This window comes from Megascapheus bottae, chromosome 2 (genome assembly GCF_031878675.1).
Source record: "Megascapheus bottae isolate mThoBot1 chromosome 2, mThoBot2.hap1, whole genome shotgun sequence".
Classification (NCBI taxonomy): Eukaryota; Metazoa; Chordata; class Mammalia; order Rodentia; family Geomyidae; genus Megascapheus; species Megascapheus bottae.
Window position 1 is genome coordinate 85,847,059 of NC_143510.1, and position 14,414 is coordinate 85,861,472.

Genomic DNA, 14,414 nt, shown 5'->3' on the forward strand with positions numbered 1-14,414 from the left:
TATCCAATATATCAGATAACAAAGTGAGATACTGTAACAATATGAGATAACCAAGGGACAGCAAAAGAGATGAGAAATAACATAGTACATTAAGGACAACAATCATTCATTATATGGCTTTTGTTTCAATATCCTGGAGGTCCTTTCAATTAGCTTCATACTATATGGCCTTATGTATCAAGGTTTTGCTCTATTGCAGATCTCTGCTAGTAGAGCCCAATGTTTCTACTGGTTATGACAAATGAGGGAAACCATTGAGCCTAAGTTCCTTTGAGTCTGGCTTACTTCACTTAATATGATTTTTTTCTAAGTCTTTCCATTTCCTAACAAATGGGGCAATGTTGTTCTTTCTGACAGCAGCATAAAATTCCATTGTGTGTAAATACCACATCTTGTTGATCCAATCATTAACCAACGGGCATTTAGGTTGGTTCCATATCTTCCTAAGGGTAATAGTGCTGCAATGAACATTGTTGTGCTAGTGGATTTAGTATGCCCTTGTTTCTGGACAATTGGGTAAATGCCAAGTAGTGGAATTGCTGGGTCATAGGGGAGCTCTATGTTTAGCCTTTGGAGGCACTGCCATACTGCTTTCCATAGTGGTTGAACAAGTTTGCACTCCCACCAACAGTGTAGTAGGGATCCCTCCTGGCCACATCCCCTCCAGCATCTGTTGTTATTAGTTTTCCTGATCCTGGCCATTCTAACTGGAGTGAGGTGGAATCTTAGAGTTGTTTTGATTTGCATTTCTTTTATGACCAGAGATGTTGAGCATTTCTTCATGTGTCTATAGGCCATTTTTGTTTCTTCTTCAAAGAAGACTCTCTTTAAGTCTTTGGCCCATTTTTTAATGGGATGGTTGTTACTTTGGAGATTAGTTTTGGAGTGATTCAATTTTTTGAGCTGTTGATATATTTTAGATATGAGGCCTTCGTCCGCTGAATGGTTGGTGACGATCTTCTCCCATTCTGTAGGCTTCCTAATTAATTTACTAGCTATGTCCTTTGCCATACAGAAGCTCTGCAGTTTAATGCAGTCCCACTTATCCAGCCTTTCTCTGATTTGTTGTGATTCTTGGTCCTTATTAAGAAAGTTTTGACCTGTGCCAAGGAGGCCTAGTGTATCTCCTATTCCTTCTTGTAAAGTTTTCAGTGTGTCAGCTTTTACCTCCAGGTCTTTGATCCATTTGGAGTTAATTCTAGTGCAGGATGACAAAGAAGGATCCAACTTTAGTTTTTTGCAGGTGCTTAACCAGTTCTGCCAGCACCACATGTTGAAGAGGCTATCTTTCTTCCATTCTATTTTTTTGGCTCCCTTGTCAAAGATTAGGTGGCCATAGGTCTATGGTTTAATATCTGGGTCCTCAGTTCTATTCCATTGGTCTTCAGGCCTGTTCTTGTGCCAGTACCAAGCTGTTTTGATAATTATAGCTCTGTAATAGAGTCTAACGTTTGGTATTGAAATTCCTCCTGCACTGTTCTTTCTGTTAAGAAATGTTTTTGCTATACGGGGTCTTTTATTATTCCATATGAAATTTTGGATCGCCTCTTCTATTTCTTTAAAGAATGCCATTGGGATATTGATGGGTATTGCGTTGAATTTGTAGATAGCCCTTGGCAAGATTGTCATTTTCACAATGTTGATTCTTCCAATCCAGGAGCATGGGAGGTTTTTCCATTTTCTTAGTTCTGCTTTTAAGAGACCACCTAAGAAAAGCCCAGGGCCAGATGGATTCACAGCTGAATTCTATAAGGTCTTCAAAGCAGAGCTCACACCAATACTCCTCAAGCTCTTTAACGAAATTGAAAATGAAGGTTCTTTACCAAACTCATTCTATGAAGCCAGTATAACCCTCATCCCCAAACCAGACAGAGATTCATCAAAGAAAGAGAACTATAGACCTATTTCTTTGATGAACATCGATGTAAAACTTCTCAACAAAATACTGGCCAACCGTCTACAACAACTTATAAAAAAAATTATACACTATGATCAAACAGGATTCATCACAGGGAGGCAAAGCTGGTTCAACATACACAAATCAATTAATATAATTCAACACACCAACAGGAGCAAGGTCAAAAATCACATGATTGTCTCAATAGATGCGGAAAAGGCATTTGACAAGATCCAACACCCCTTTATGTTAAAAGCTCTGGAGAAACTAGGAATCCATGGAACATTCCTCAATATAATAAAGGCTGTGTATGACAAACCCACAACTAGTATTATACTTAATGGCGAAAAGCTAAAACCATTCTCTCTAGAATCAGGAACGAGACAAGGATGCCCACTCTCTCCACTCCTCTTTAACATAGTATTAGAATTCCTAGCCAGTGCAATAAGGCAAGAAGCAAGCATAAAGGGGATCCAAGTAGGGAAAGAGGAAGTAAAACTATCCCTCTTTGCAGATGATTCTGTATTTAAAGAATCCTGTAGACTCTACTCCCAAGCTCCTTGAGCTGATTCAAAACTTTGGAAGGGTAGCAGGCTATAAAAATTAACCCTCAAAAATCAACTTCTCTCCTTTACATCAACAGTGAGAGGAACAGGCAATAATCAGGAAAGAAACTCCTTTCACAATAGCCTCAAAGAAAATAAAGTACCTAGGAATTAGCTTAACTAAGAATGTAAAGGCCCTTTTTGATGAAAACTTTAAAACCCTGAAAAAGGAAATCAAGTTATTTTCTTTTCATGAGATGTATTCATTTTCAGTGTATAGGAGCAACCCACTCATTCTCAGTAGGAATGGAATTCATTGTGGGAGTGTGTCTACTGATGGACATTCGGGTTGTTTGTGGTGTGGGGCTATTGCACACAATGCTGTTATGAGCATTCTAGCAGCTGTCTTCTGAGGTTCCTGTTTTGTGTTCCTTTTTCTTTTTGCCAGTCCTAGGTCTTGAACTCAGGGCCTGAGCAAAGTCCTTGGGCTTTCCCAAGGCTAGTGCTCTATCACTTGAGGCACAGCACCATTTCTGGCTTTTTCTATGGGGTACCCAGGAATTAAACCCAGGTCTTTGTGCATGTTAGGCAAGCACTCTACCACTAGGCCAAACTCCCATCCCCCTGCATTCCTTTTTGTTTATACAAATGAAAAATATTTTGGGTTAACCTGAATTCATTAGACTAATAGGATATGGTGGTATTTCAACAAAGAGCAGCCATTGATTAAATGTAATCACCCAAAGTTCTCTTTCATAAAAATGGTTTTTAAAGAAAGAAAAAATAATTTCCCTTTTACAATTCCTCTGTGCTTGGATCCTTCAAGCTGCTCTTCCCTAGGTCTTCATAAAATATATAATATTTACTGTGAACTTCTGTCATCCCTCTGGGGTGTGTGGGTCACTCTGTTCCTTCTGCTTCATTGTGATTTGGTTCTCATTAGCCAGCTTTCCTTTATCTCCTCCTCTCTGTTTGCAGTTCTGTTGGGTAAATACCAAGAAATTAAATTGCTGGGATTTAGGGTCTGTATAGCTTAGCTTTAATAGTAAGGTGATTATGCCCATTTATGCACCCATGAAGAGAGTGTGAATAGAGCAGTCTCATCCTATCTTGTTTTCTTCACATCATTGCTATGCTTGTTGTTGAGAGAGTTCTTTTTTACTCTTGAGTTGGGTGCAGAGTTTGTTTGTTTGTTTTTTTGGTTCTCAAGTTGGGTACTTGATAGGATGTCTAACTTTTAATAGTGCCCTGTTGGGAGCTGAGTGTGGGGTCAGGCTGGCCCATGAATCTGCTTCACTGAGTAAGATAACCACACAAAGAAATGAGCTGTCATGTATGACGCCATGCCTATGAACTTTGAGCTACATTGCCGGTTTTGTGAATCACTTTCTGCTGAGACTTGATTACCATTGGGTACGAATGTGTTATTGCTTTATCACTCTCTGCTGAGAATTGATTCTCAATGTAACACCTGACAGGTTCTTGTTTTGTAGAGTCTATATAAGACCGGAACGGGAACTAAACGGGAGCTGCGGTCTTATGCTTATGGCCTTAGGGTGTAGTCTTGGGCTGTAGCCCTCCCAACCCCATCTGTTACTTGTCTTTTTCTTTTTTCATCCTCACCCCCTAATCAGGTATCCCGCCTTGCTGCCAGCTCTCTCCAGCAGTGTCCCACTGTGAAAGAGGGAGGCAAAGGAATCTGATCCACTACTTCCATCGTTTCCTAAATGAGCTGTGAGTCCCCAAGAGGGCATGACACCATACAGAGGGGAAGGGAGGAAAGGAAAGAGAACTCTACAGTAGCTTGTGTGTATGTATTTGTGTGTGTGTGTGCATGCGTGCTTGTACATGTGTGTGTCACATGCATCCATACCAGTACTGGTGCTTGAACTCAGGGCCTGGATACTTTCTCTTAACTTTTCACACTCAAAGCTAGTACTCTATCACTTGAACCACACCACCACTTCTCAGTTTTCTTTCTTCTCCCACCCCCCACCCTAATTAGAGATAAAAGTCTCCTGGACTTTCCTTTCTAGGCTGATTTTGAGCTATGATCCTTAGACCTCAGCCTAATATTGAATATGACCATATTTAATATTTACAGTGCTTAAAAGCTTCTTTTTTTTTTTTTGCCAGTCTTGGGCCTTGAATTCAGGGACTAGGAATTATCCTTGTGGTTTCTCAGGGCTGGTGTTCTACCACTTGAGCCACAGCGCCACTTCTGGCTTTTTTCTACGTATATGGTACCGAGGAATCTAATCCGGGTCTCTGTGCATGCTAGGTAAGTATTCTACCACTAAGTCAAACTCCCGGCCAATGTTTAGAAGCTTTAAGCATCTGTTTGCATAGGTAGATTTATTGAGATACTATTCATATATATATATATAGCCCATCCATTTAATATACCCAATTCAACAATTTTTATGTGGCTATGAATTTATACAACTATTACCACTTGAGATCATTTTCATCTTAAAAAGAAGCCCTGTACCTGTTCCCTATCTCCCAATATCCTGTCCTAGCCCTTAAAAATTTATAGAGACCTCCTGTACATTCTCCTGTTTTGAACTTGTGTATAAATGGAATTACGGGCTAGGTGGTCTTTTGTGTTTTGTTTCCTTCCCTGAGCACTGATGTTCAGTTCAATTAGAGAAGCATCAGTAGTCTAGTCTTTTTCAGGGCCACTTAAATTCTGTTGTTTGAATATAACACATTTTGTTTATTCACTGGTGAGTGAACTATATGCCATTTATTTCTTTAGTTAGTTGATCCTGTGGCTTGAACTCAGGGCCTGGGCACTGTCCCTGAGCTCTTTTGCTCACAGCTAGTGCTCTATCACAGTACCGTTTCTGAATTTCTGGTGGTTAATGGGAGATAAGAGTCTCACAGACCTTCCTTTCTGCCCCAGCTGGCTTGGAACTTCGATCCTCAGATCTCAGCTTGTTTTTTTTTTTTTTAAATCTCTGATAATTAAGATGAAAAGAGAAAGGGAAGGGTACATAGCTCTATTTCATCTTGTTTAACTTGAATTCCTAGTCCCTGGGTCTGGACACCCTTTCCTTAGTGCATATGCCTGGTGTGCTCAGGGCCAGCCCAGATTCTAGGAAGGACCTCAGCTCTTTTGGTCTCAGGTAAAAGAGTCTCATGCCCTGTAGCACAGGAGTTTTCCATGCTCTACCCTTACCTCTCCAGGGACATCTGATCATCTTTGGAGATGTTTTTTGATCATTACTGCTAGCATCTGATGACTAGCAGCCAGAGATGCTGTTACACATTCTGCAGTGTGCAGGACAGTCCTTAATGAGAAAATCATACCTGGCCCACAAGCCTATAGTGTAAGTCTAGCATAGGAGAAGAGGGGCTTATTAGGAGGTACAGGAACAGGACCTGGAGTGCTAAGAGTATGCATACATACATGTACATACACACTTATCACCATAAGGCAGCATGTTTCTGCTTCTGTCTCAGAATGAGTGCTGTTCTTCTCTGTTTACATGGATTCATGTAATTCTCAGAGCAATGAAGTAACCATCACAGCACCTGAATTCACATCTTAAGGTCAAGTGATTAGCAGAGAATGATGAACATTTCTGAACCATAATTCAACACATCACACTTGTCCTCTTCTTTTTGTTGTTGTTGGTGGTGGTCTTGGGGCTTGAATTCAGGACCTAGGCACTGTCCCTGAGCATTTTTGCCCAAGGCTAATGCTCTACCTCTTTAGCCACAGCTCTGCTTTTGGTTTTCAGGTGGTTAATAGGAGAAAAGACTCATGGATTTTCCTACTGGGGCTGTCTTTGAAACTCAGTCCTCAGATCTGAGCCTCCCTGAGTAGCTAGGATTACAGGTATGAGCCACCGGTGCCTGGCAGCTTGTTTCCTTCTTATCCCACCAGTGTGGTGGATTGATGGCAGCATCTCTGCTCCTTGTCACTGTTAGACCCTATCCCTGAGGGCTAGAAGGGCCACTGCTCAGAGGAATGTCAGGCCAGAGTGCACACCGTGTCCTTAGCCACTGTCTGGCACCCTGAGAATCAGATGTTGCACTCTTGTCTCTGGCGCTGGACCCTGAAACTCTGGTCCCCATCTCTGTAGTTCCAGAATTGAGCACGATGGCCAACAATGAGACACTCAGCAAAGACTCCTTGAAGGATGGAGATTTTGACTCATTTTATTTTGTATACATTCATGATAACAAAAGCCCCTGTTTATGAACCTTTCCATAATACATAGTTCAACAAAACACAGAAAGTTCAAAAAATAAAAGGAAGAGAAATCTAACCACAGGGAACAAACATTTTGCATTATATCCTTGCAAAGGGCACGCTTTCATTGAAAGTGCTGGCTGAGAAGGGTTGCTTCCGAGGCAGTCACTGCTAGTCTTGGGCACTGCACTTGTACCTGGGAAAATAAAATGCTCCTGTCAAGCTTCATTATGAAAACATTTAAACCTCTGCAGTCTCTAGCCAGAATGTCTCTGCATTGAAAAAATAAGAGTGAAAAAGAGGGAGGAAAGGAGAAAGTGAGAAAGAGAGAGTGAGCATGGCCTAGTGGTAAAATGCTTGTACGAAGCGGGTTTGATTCCCTGGTGACACATACATAGAAAAAAGCTAGAAGTGGTGCGGTGGTGGCTCAAATGTAGAGCTCTAGCCTTGAAAAAGCCCAAGGACAGTGCTCCTTTAAGCCTCAGGACTGGCAAAAAAAAAAAAAGCAAGCAAATGGGTACCAAGACATGTGAAAGGGTATCAATGTATGTGAATTAATGCACCTTCTATCTGGCAAATATCATGTAACCCTTTTACTAATTACAATAAAAAAAAAGAAAAACACTTCACATTAATAAAAATGCAAAGTTTTTTTTTAAAAAAAAAAGCAAGCAAGAAACAAAATGGTCAATAGAGACTTCAGCCGAGGAGAGAGTTCTGGGCCCCTGTGGCCCCATACAGTATGGGTGGCATTGGTATAAGCCTTAGTTGTCCTTGACTGAAGCCTGCTCAAATGAAAGCCCATCAGCAGGAGGATGGAGCCACCATACAAATTAAAAATAATAGCTAAGTGTTGGCGGCTCATACCTGTAATCCTGGCTAGGATCTCAGGAGGCTGAGATCTGGAGGATGGTGACTCTATGCCAGCCCTGGCAGGAAAGTCCATGTGATTTTATCTCCAATTAACCAGCAAAATGCTAGACTGGAGGCATAGCTCACATGGTAGAGTGCCAGTATTGAATAAAAAAGCCAAATGTAAGCTCAAGGACCTGAGTTCAAACCCCAGTACTGCCAAAAAAAACAAGAAGAAAAAAAAAAGCATCAAATGATTTTTATGGGCTGGGTCATATCACCTCTTCCAAATTCACATTATTTTAACCCCCAGGTCCTTAGGATATGATTATATTTGTGGTTTAGACTTTAAGAGAGGTGGTCAAGTTAAAAAATGTCAATCACAGTGGGCTCTAATTCACGCTGGTATCTTTTCAAGGACATACAAAAGACCATAGGGACACAAAACACCCAGGAGGGAAAAGGGTAAGGTAGTCATGCACAAACCTGGGAGAGAGACCTCACAAGAAATCAGTTCTGTCCAGGCACAGTGGCTTGTGCCTGTAATCCTAGCTACTCAGGAGGCTGAGATCTGAAGATCGAGGTTCAAAGTCGGTTCAGGCACTAAGGTCCATGAGACTGATCTCCAATTAGCCACTAGAAAACTGGAAGTGGCACTGCAGCTCAAGGGGTAGAGTGGTAACCTTGAGCTGAAGAGCACAGGGACAATGCCCAGGCCCAGAGTTTAAGCCCTACAACCGACAGAAAAAAAGAAAGAAAGAAATTAGCTCTATGGATGGTTCCATCATGATATTTAACCCAGGCTGGTCTTGACATCCTGATCTTCCTGCCTTAGACTCCCGAGTGCTGGGATTACAGGTGTGAATCTCCATATTTACATTTTACCTTCCACCACTGTGAGACAACAATAACCTTTGTTGTTTAAGTCTATCAATCTTCCATGCTGTAACAATTCTTTCATGTTGTAATAATTCTGCCCACCTCCCATCACTTTCTTTGATGCTTTCTTGGCTTTTTGAGTATGAGAATTTACTTTTTTATTGCCTTTTCTGACCTCCTGAACCCACAAAAGGAATGTACTGAAATGTTAACACTATGACAACTTTATTAGACAGTTCCAGAAAGAAAATCTGGAAAACCAAAGTATTTTTTCAGTACAGGATCTCCTCTCCACAATTCCTAATACTATTTAGTTTCAGGCCAATAGCCCATACCAGGCAACGTTCTGTGTCTCTTAGAGGAGACCCTTGGGGATTTCCTACATGGAACTTAAGATGATGCTTTCTTCTTACAAGAAGCTGGTGAGATGTATAGCCTATGAACTCTGACTCTCATACAAACCTGGCATAGTTTCCTTACCCTTGCAAAGAGGTGGGTTATAAACTCAAGTGAGACAGGGTGACAGGTCCATTTAAAGCTCCTTTGCTTAGATAGAATACTGAAGACAAAAGGACAGAAGATTGCAATTACAGCAGCGAAATCATGAGCTGGGTGCTGACAGGAAGAAGACAGGGAGCATGCTCTGTGTGGTTCCACCAGCTGAAACAAACACAAGCAGAAATCTGACCCTGCTGTTAGTAGGCTTAACAATGGTTTGCTGGGTTCCTACAGTGCTGTAGCACATTGCCACACCCTAGGTGGCTTAAAGCGACATTTACTTTCTAGAAGTCAGAAACCAAGGGGTCAGATGGATAGGACACCCACTATCAAGTTTCTAGGGGTGGCTCCTTTTTTGCCTCTTTCAGCTTCCTGTGGCCATCTGCAATCCATGCATCTCTGAGTGTGTAGCTCCATCGACCCATTGCCTGGTTCTGGCCTCACAAGGCCATCTTCCAGTGCCATGCTCTGTGTCTTTGGGGGGGGGGCAGGATCCTGTTTTGTATGTGGTCTTCTTTCCTCAGTCATTGAATTCACTATGATCTCACTATGCATCTGCAAAGGCCCGACTCAATCTCCAGATAAGGTTCCATTCAGTCCAGTGCCAGGTCTTAGGACTCTTTGGGGAGACACAACTATAGCCAGTACAAATGATTAGCCTCGAGGGAACTGGAAAGTGACTGCAGGAAGCGCGAGGAATCTTCAGAGGTTCCAGATCTGCTTCTGGATGCTAGTTATGCAGATGTGTCAATTAATGGAATTCATCCAGATGTTCCACCAGGATGTGTGCTGCTCTCCCTGTGCGTGTTATGCTTCCATAAAAACGTTTTACATCGCCTCTGTTTAGAATTTGCACTTATTTATTCTTTTGATTGATGTTCCTTTAAAATAACAGACAGAAGAATCATCTATCAGTGTCTGAAAATTCAGCAAAAAGATGGCAGTAATTGGATATATCTATGTGGACTTTGATTTCTCCCTTGGATTTCAAATGGAGAAACCGTAAGTAAAAGCCATGATGTGTTCAATATTTGATACTTTTATTTTTTCCGCAATAGCAGCTGTGTACATTTGCAAAGATATTTGTGCCTAGATGTCTGGGACATTCTATCCTTGTTTGTGGATTGTTCTCTGGCCAAGTGGATTCGTAGCCACCCTGCAGCTATTGCACATCTACTCTGTAGTTGCAGGCAGGGGGCCCCTTGCCTAAAACACTGTGGAGAATAACATGCAGAGTTGATTAACATGGAGTTAGCATTAAGGCTACCTCCATTGGAATCCCAGAGTCTTGCTATTTTCTTTTTTATTTAATACCCAGGTATGCCCCGGTTTCCCCAAATCTATCTATCTGTCTATCTATCTATCTATCTATCTATCTATCTATCTATCTATCAATCATCTATCTATCTATCTATCTATCTATCTATCTATCATCTGTCTATCTAATTAAATTTTTTTTGGTTCATCAGGAAGCTTGAACTCAGGGCCTGGGTGAGGTCCCAGAGCTCTTCAGCTTAAGGCTAGTGCTCTACCACTTGAGCCACAGCACCACTTCTGGTTTTCTGGTGGTTAGCTGGAGATAAGAGTCTTACGACTTTTGTGCCCTGGCTGGCATTGCAGCCTCCTAAGTAGCTAGGATTACAGTTTTAAGCCCCTGGCGCCTGGCTAAGACTATTTATTTATTTATTTATTTAGATCAGTTGTGAGGCTTTAACTTAGGGCCTGGGCACTGTCCCTAAACTCTCGTCTCTTGTTCAAGGCTAGCATTATACCACTTGAAGCCACAGCTCCACTCTATATTTTCTGGTGGTTCATTGGAGAGAATATTGAGGGCCGAGACTGCATTGTGTGTGATCTGGAACTGGAAAGTAACCACACTGGGGGGACACCAGCTGGTGTCTACTACATACAACGCTGTATCCTTGCTCGTGAGAAATCTCTACACTTTTGAAGGTCACAGGAGTTTTCTCTGTTGATTGCAATGTGAATTTGTGTTTTTTTCCCCTCTTTCCCAATATATCTCCCCATCACCTCCTCTCTGTACTTGTGTTCCTTTAAATCAGTCAGAGCTAGTGCTGTTGAGTTCTCCCTGGTGACAAGAGGTGAGAGTGGGGTCACAGCAGAGCCCTGAATATTTGCCCTTGAGGAGAACCATTAGGAACCGTCAAATTCTTTACACTGGAGAGAGGGAGGGGGGGAGGAGAGAGGGAGAAAGAGATCTTTTTAAAAATGAAAATGATTCCCATAATATATTTCAGCCACATAATTAAAAGTATACTCATCTCTTAATTACACTTCAAGATGTAAGGCTCTTCTTTTATTAGGGTTAACTAAGGACAGGCTTTTTGGCCATCTTAAATTCCACTTCAAGAAAAGTTTCACAGGCTGGTTGGACTTAGATTTCCATCCCAAAGAATTGCCCAGCCAAGCAATGAAGTCACCTTCCGAAGTTACTTGCTTTCAGCTGAACTTGGTGGAAGCTAGAACCATAGTTATGACTCTGGAGACTGATTTTTTTCTTCTTCTTTCTTTTAAGAAACATACCCTTCCAGAAAGTAGGGGAAAGGGTTTCTCTTAGAATTGTTGCTGACATCTTCCCATCTGATTGACCTGACTGGACACCGTCTTTCAAAAACAAAACCTAGATAATTTTATCAAAGTAGTTTGCTTTGCCCTTGATCGACTTTTCAGAGTAATTGCCTCTGCTTTCTTCAGTGTATCTTGGGAATGTGCAGATTCTCACACTGCAAAGCATTAGCAACTTCCAGAAGGAAGCTTAGTCATGCATATCATACCTTCCAAGACTCTTAAATCAGAAAACGATCTCAAAGACCATCCAATCATATCCTTGAATTTTGTAGGAAAGGAAGTTGGCAGCCAGGTACCTAGGGGCTCATTCTTAGAATCCTGGTTATTTGAGTCTGAATCTGAGGATTGCAATTCAAAGCCAGCCAAAGCAGTTGGCTCTTCAATTAACTACCAAAAATTGAAAGTGGATGTGGCCCAAGGGGTAGTGCTAGCTAGCCTCAAACAAAAATGCTCAGGGACAGAGCCCAGGCCCTGAGTTCAGGCCCCAGGATGAACACACACACACACACATACACACACAGGGAGGTTGGTAGAATTTGAGAGATTTAAAATAAGGATGGCCCAACAGATCCCTCAGGTTCTCCTGTTGAGTTCATTTATGAAATCTATTGAGCATATGAAGAGTTAAAGAGCTATTATAGGTTGTGACAATATGCCCAAGCATATTGGAACACTCATCTTATATTCTGCATAAGACTGAAGTGTCAAAAATATAAAGGAAGAAAAAAATATAAAGGAAGGTCAAATGATTCACTGAAGTATTCAAGACCCTTCAAAATATGCTGTCAATCTGCCTTTTTGAGTTCATCTCTCACCATTCCTACTGGGCACCCACCTCTCAGTCTCAGATGCCCCTCTCTGGGACCTTCTTCCTTCCCTTTGCTCATGTTGTTTTCCCTTGGGATGTCTTTTGGCTTCTTTTTGCCTACTGAAATGCCTCTCTTTTGAATCATCAAGACAGCACGTGGCTTTGCAGCTTGCCTCTCTTGTAGATGGTACTCTTCAAAACAGAAACCCACTACCAAGACTTTAGTCATACTAGATGTTTATGGCTAGAGTCCATTCACTCTGTGGCTCACCAGTGCCTGTGCTATATTCAGATATTAAGAATGTTAAACACTTGATGTCAAGTGACACAGGTGATATTGTGTGATGGTTTAGTTCCTATGTCTCCGGGTCTCTGCTATTAAATCTTAGACCCCTTAAGGTTAGGATTATGTGAAGCCAAAGCCAGATCCCAGGGCTTGGTGAAAGGCCTGGCATGCACAAAGTTAGCCAGAAATCTAAATGGGTTCATAATCTTTAAATATCCTTACCAGTCAACTTGAAACTTCACAGTATGTATGCTGAGAGACTTCAGTTAAAATCAGTATGATATACACATGTAGTTTTTTAAAAAATTACTGTAGAGATCTTTCAATATATTCTGAGAATATGCTTAATTGATGTAGTTAGGCTTTCAAGGAAGCAGAGAGACTGAATTCCACAGTTCTCAGAGGGGTAGTATGAAGTTGAACACACACACACACACACACACACACACACACACACACACAGAAAGTCTGATAGGATATAGTTCAACTGAAGCTTCCAACAGATCTGAGTCTGGATTCTATGTCAAGTGCTAGCCATTTGACATGGAGTCAGTTATTACTATATCTCTAGGCCTTAGTTTTCTTATCTTTCATAGCATTCTGGGAAGGAAGATTTTATCAGATGCTGCATGAAAAGTGCCAAGCCCTAATACACCATAAACATTTTATTGTTTACTGTTCAATAAAAGTAAATATTGTTGAGTGTTAGTGGCTCACACTTATAATCCTAGCTATTCAGGAGGCTGAAATCTATGGATCTTGGTTCAAAACTAGCCTGGGCAGGAAAGTCTTGTAACACTCTTATGTCCAATTAACTACCAAATAGCCAGAAATGGTGCTGTGGCTCAAAGTGGTAGAGCATTAGCTTTGAGCACAAAGACTTACAACTACTGCCCAATCCTTGACTTCAGGCCCTAGAACTGGAAACAAAAAGTAAATATTACTTTTGCTGGATCAGTCAGTTCTCCAGCTGCATTTCTCTCTCTCTCTCTCTCTCTCTCTCTCTCTCTCTCTCTCTCTCTCTCTCTCTCTCTCTCTCTCTCTCTCTCTCTCTGCATACACACACACACACACACACACACACACACACACACACACACACACGTACAATGATGTACAATGTCCAGATCATATGGGATGGGATGGAGTAGTACATAATGAGTGTTCAGAGCATGTTCAGATGTGTGTTCAGAGCATGTGGATTTTAGAAGTACTTTATGTTTGCATTTTTTTATGTTTAACATTGTGGTTTGGGTCTTTAATCCAGCAACAAATAGCTTTGAACGGTTTGTGTTAAGCTCTTTACCTCAGCAAAGCACTGTGACTTGCACTTAATCAAATCCAAAATAAGATCTAACTCTAAAGAAAGAGAATCACCTTTTTAAAGTCCATGGAGACAGAAAGTAGGCCAAGCTCCTCCAGACAAACTGTTAGAAGGCATTCACTGTTTCTTTCAACTTTTCTTGTTACCACACAGGAATAAATCTATTTGTTTGTGCCAGTATCTATTATATTCATACTTCCATAGAGAATGAGTATTCAAATAATGTGGAAGATTCTGGACATGACATCCTAATAAAGATTTATTCTTATAGAAAATTTAAGTTCTTATTTTACTTGTGTGATTTTTACCACCCGTTGCCTTTCTTTGTTTTGTTTTGTTTTTGCCAGTCCTGGGGCTTGAACTCAGGGCCTAGGCACTGTCCTTGGGCTCTCTCAAGGCTAGTGCTGTACCACCTGAGCCACAGTACCATTTCTGGCTTTTTCTGGGTATGTGGTACTGATGAATTGAACCCAGGGATTCATACATATGAGGCAAGCACTCTACCGCTAGGCCATTCTCCTGGCCCTCTCCT

The 14,414-nt window shown here is 41.3% G+C and overlaps 1 long non-coding RNA gene across 2 annotated transcripts in view; it reads left to right on the forward strand.

Annotated features, from left to right (window-relative positions):
* LOC150067468 (uncharacterized) overlaps window positions 1-14,414 on the forward strand; it is a 117,385-nt gene that overhangs the window by 68,051 nt on the left and 34,920 nt on the right. For both annotated transcript variants that reach the window (XR_016534622.1, XR_016534623.1), the window contains one exon: window positions 9,771-9,877. This is a non-coding gene — a long non-coding RNA (uncharacterized LOC150067468). The remainder of the gene's footprint in view (window positions 1-9,770; window positions 9,878-14,414) is intronic.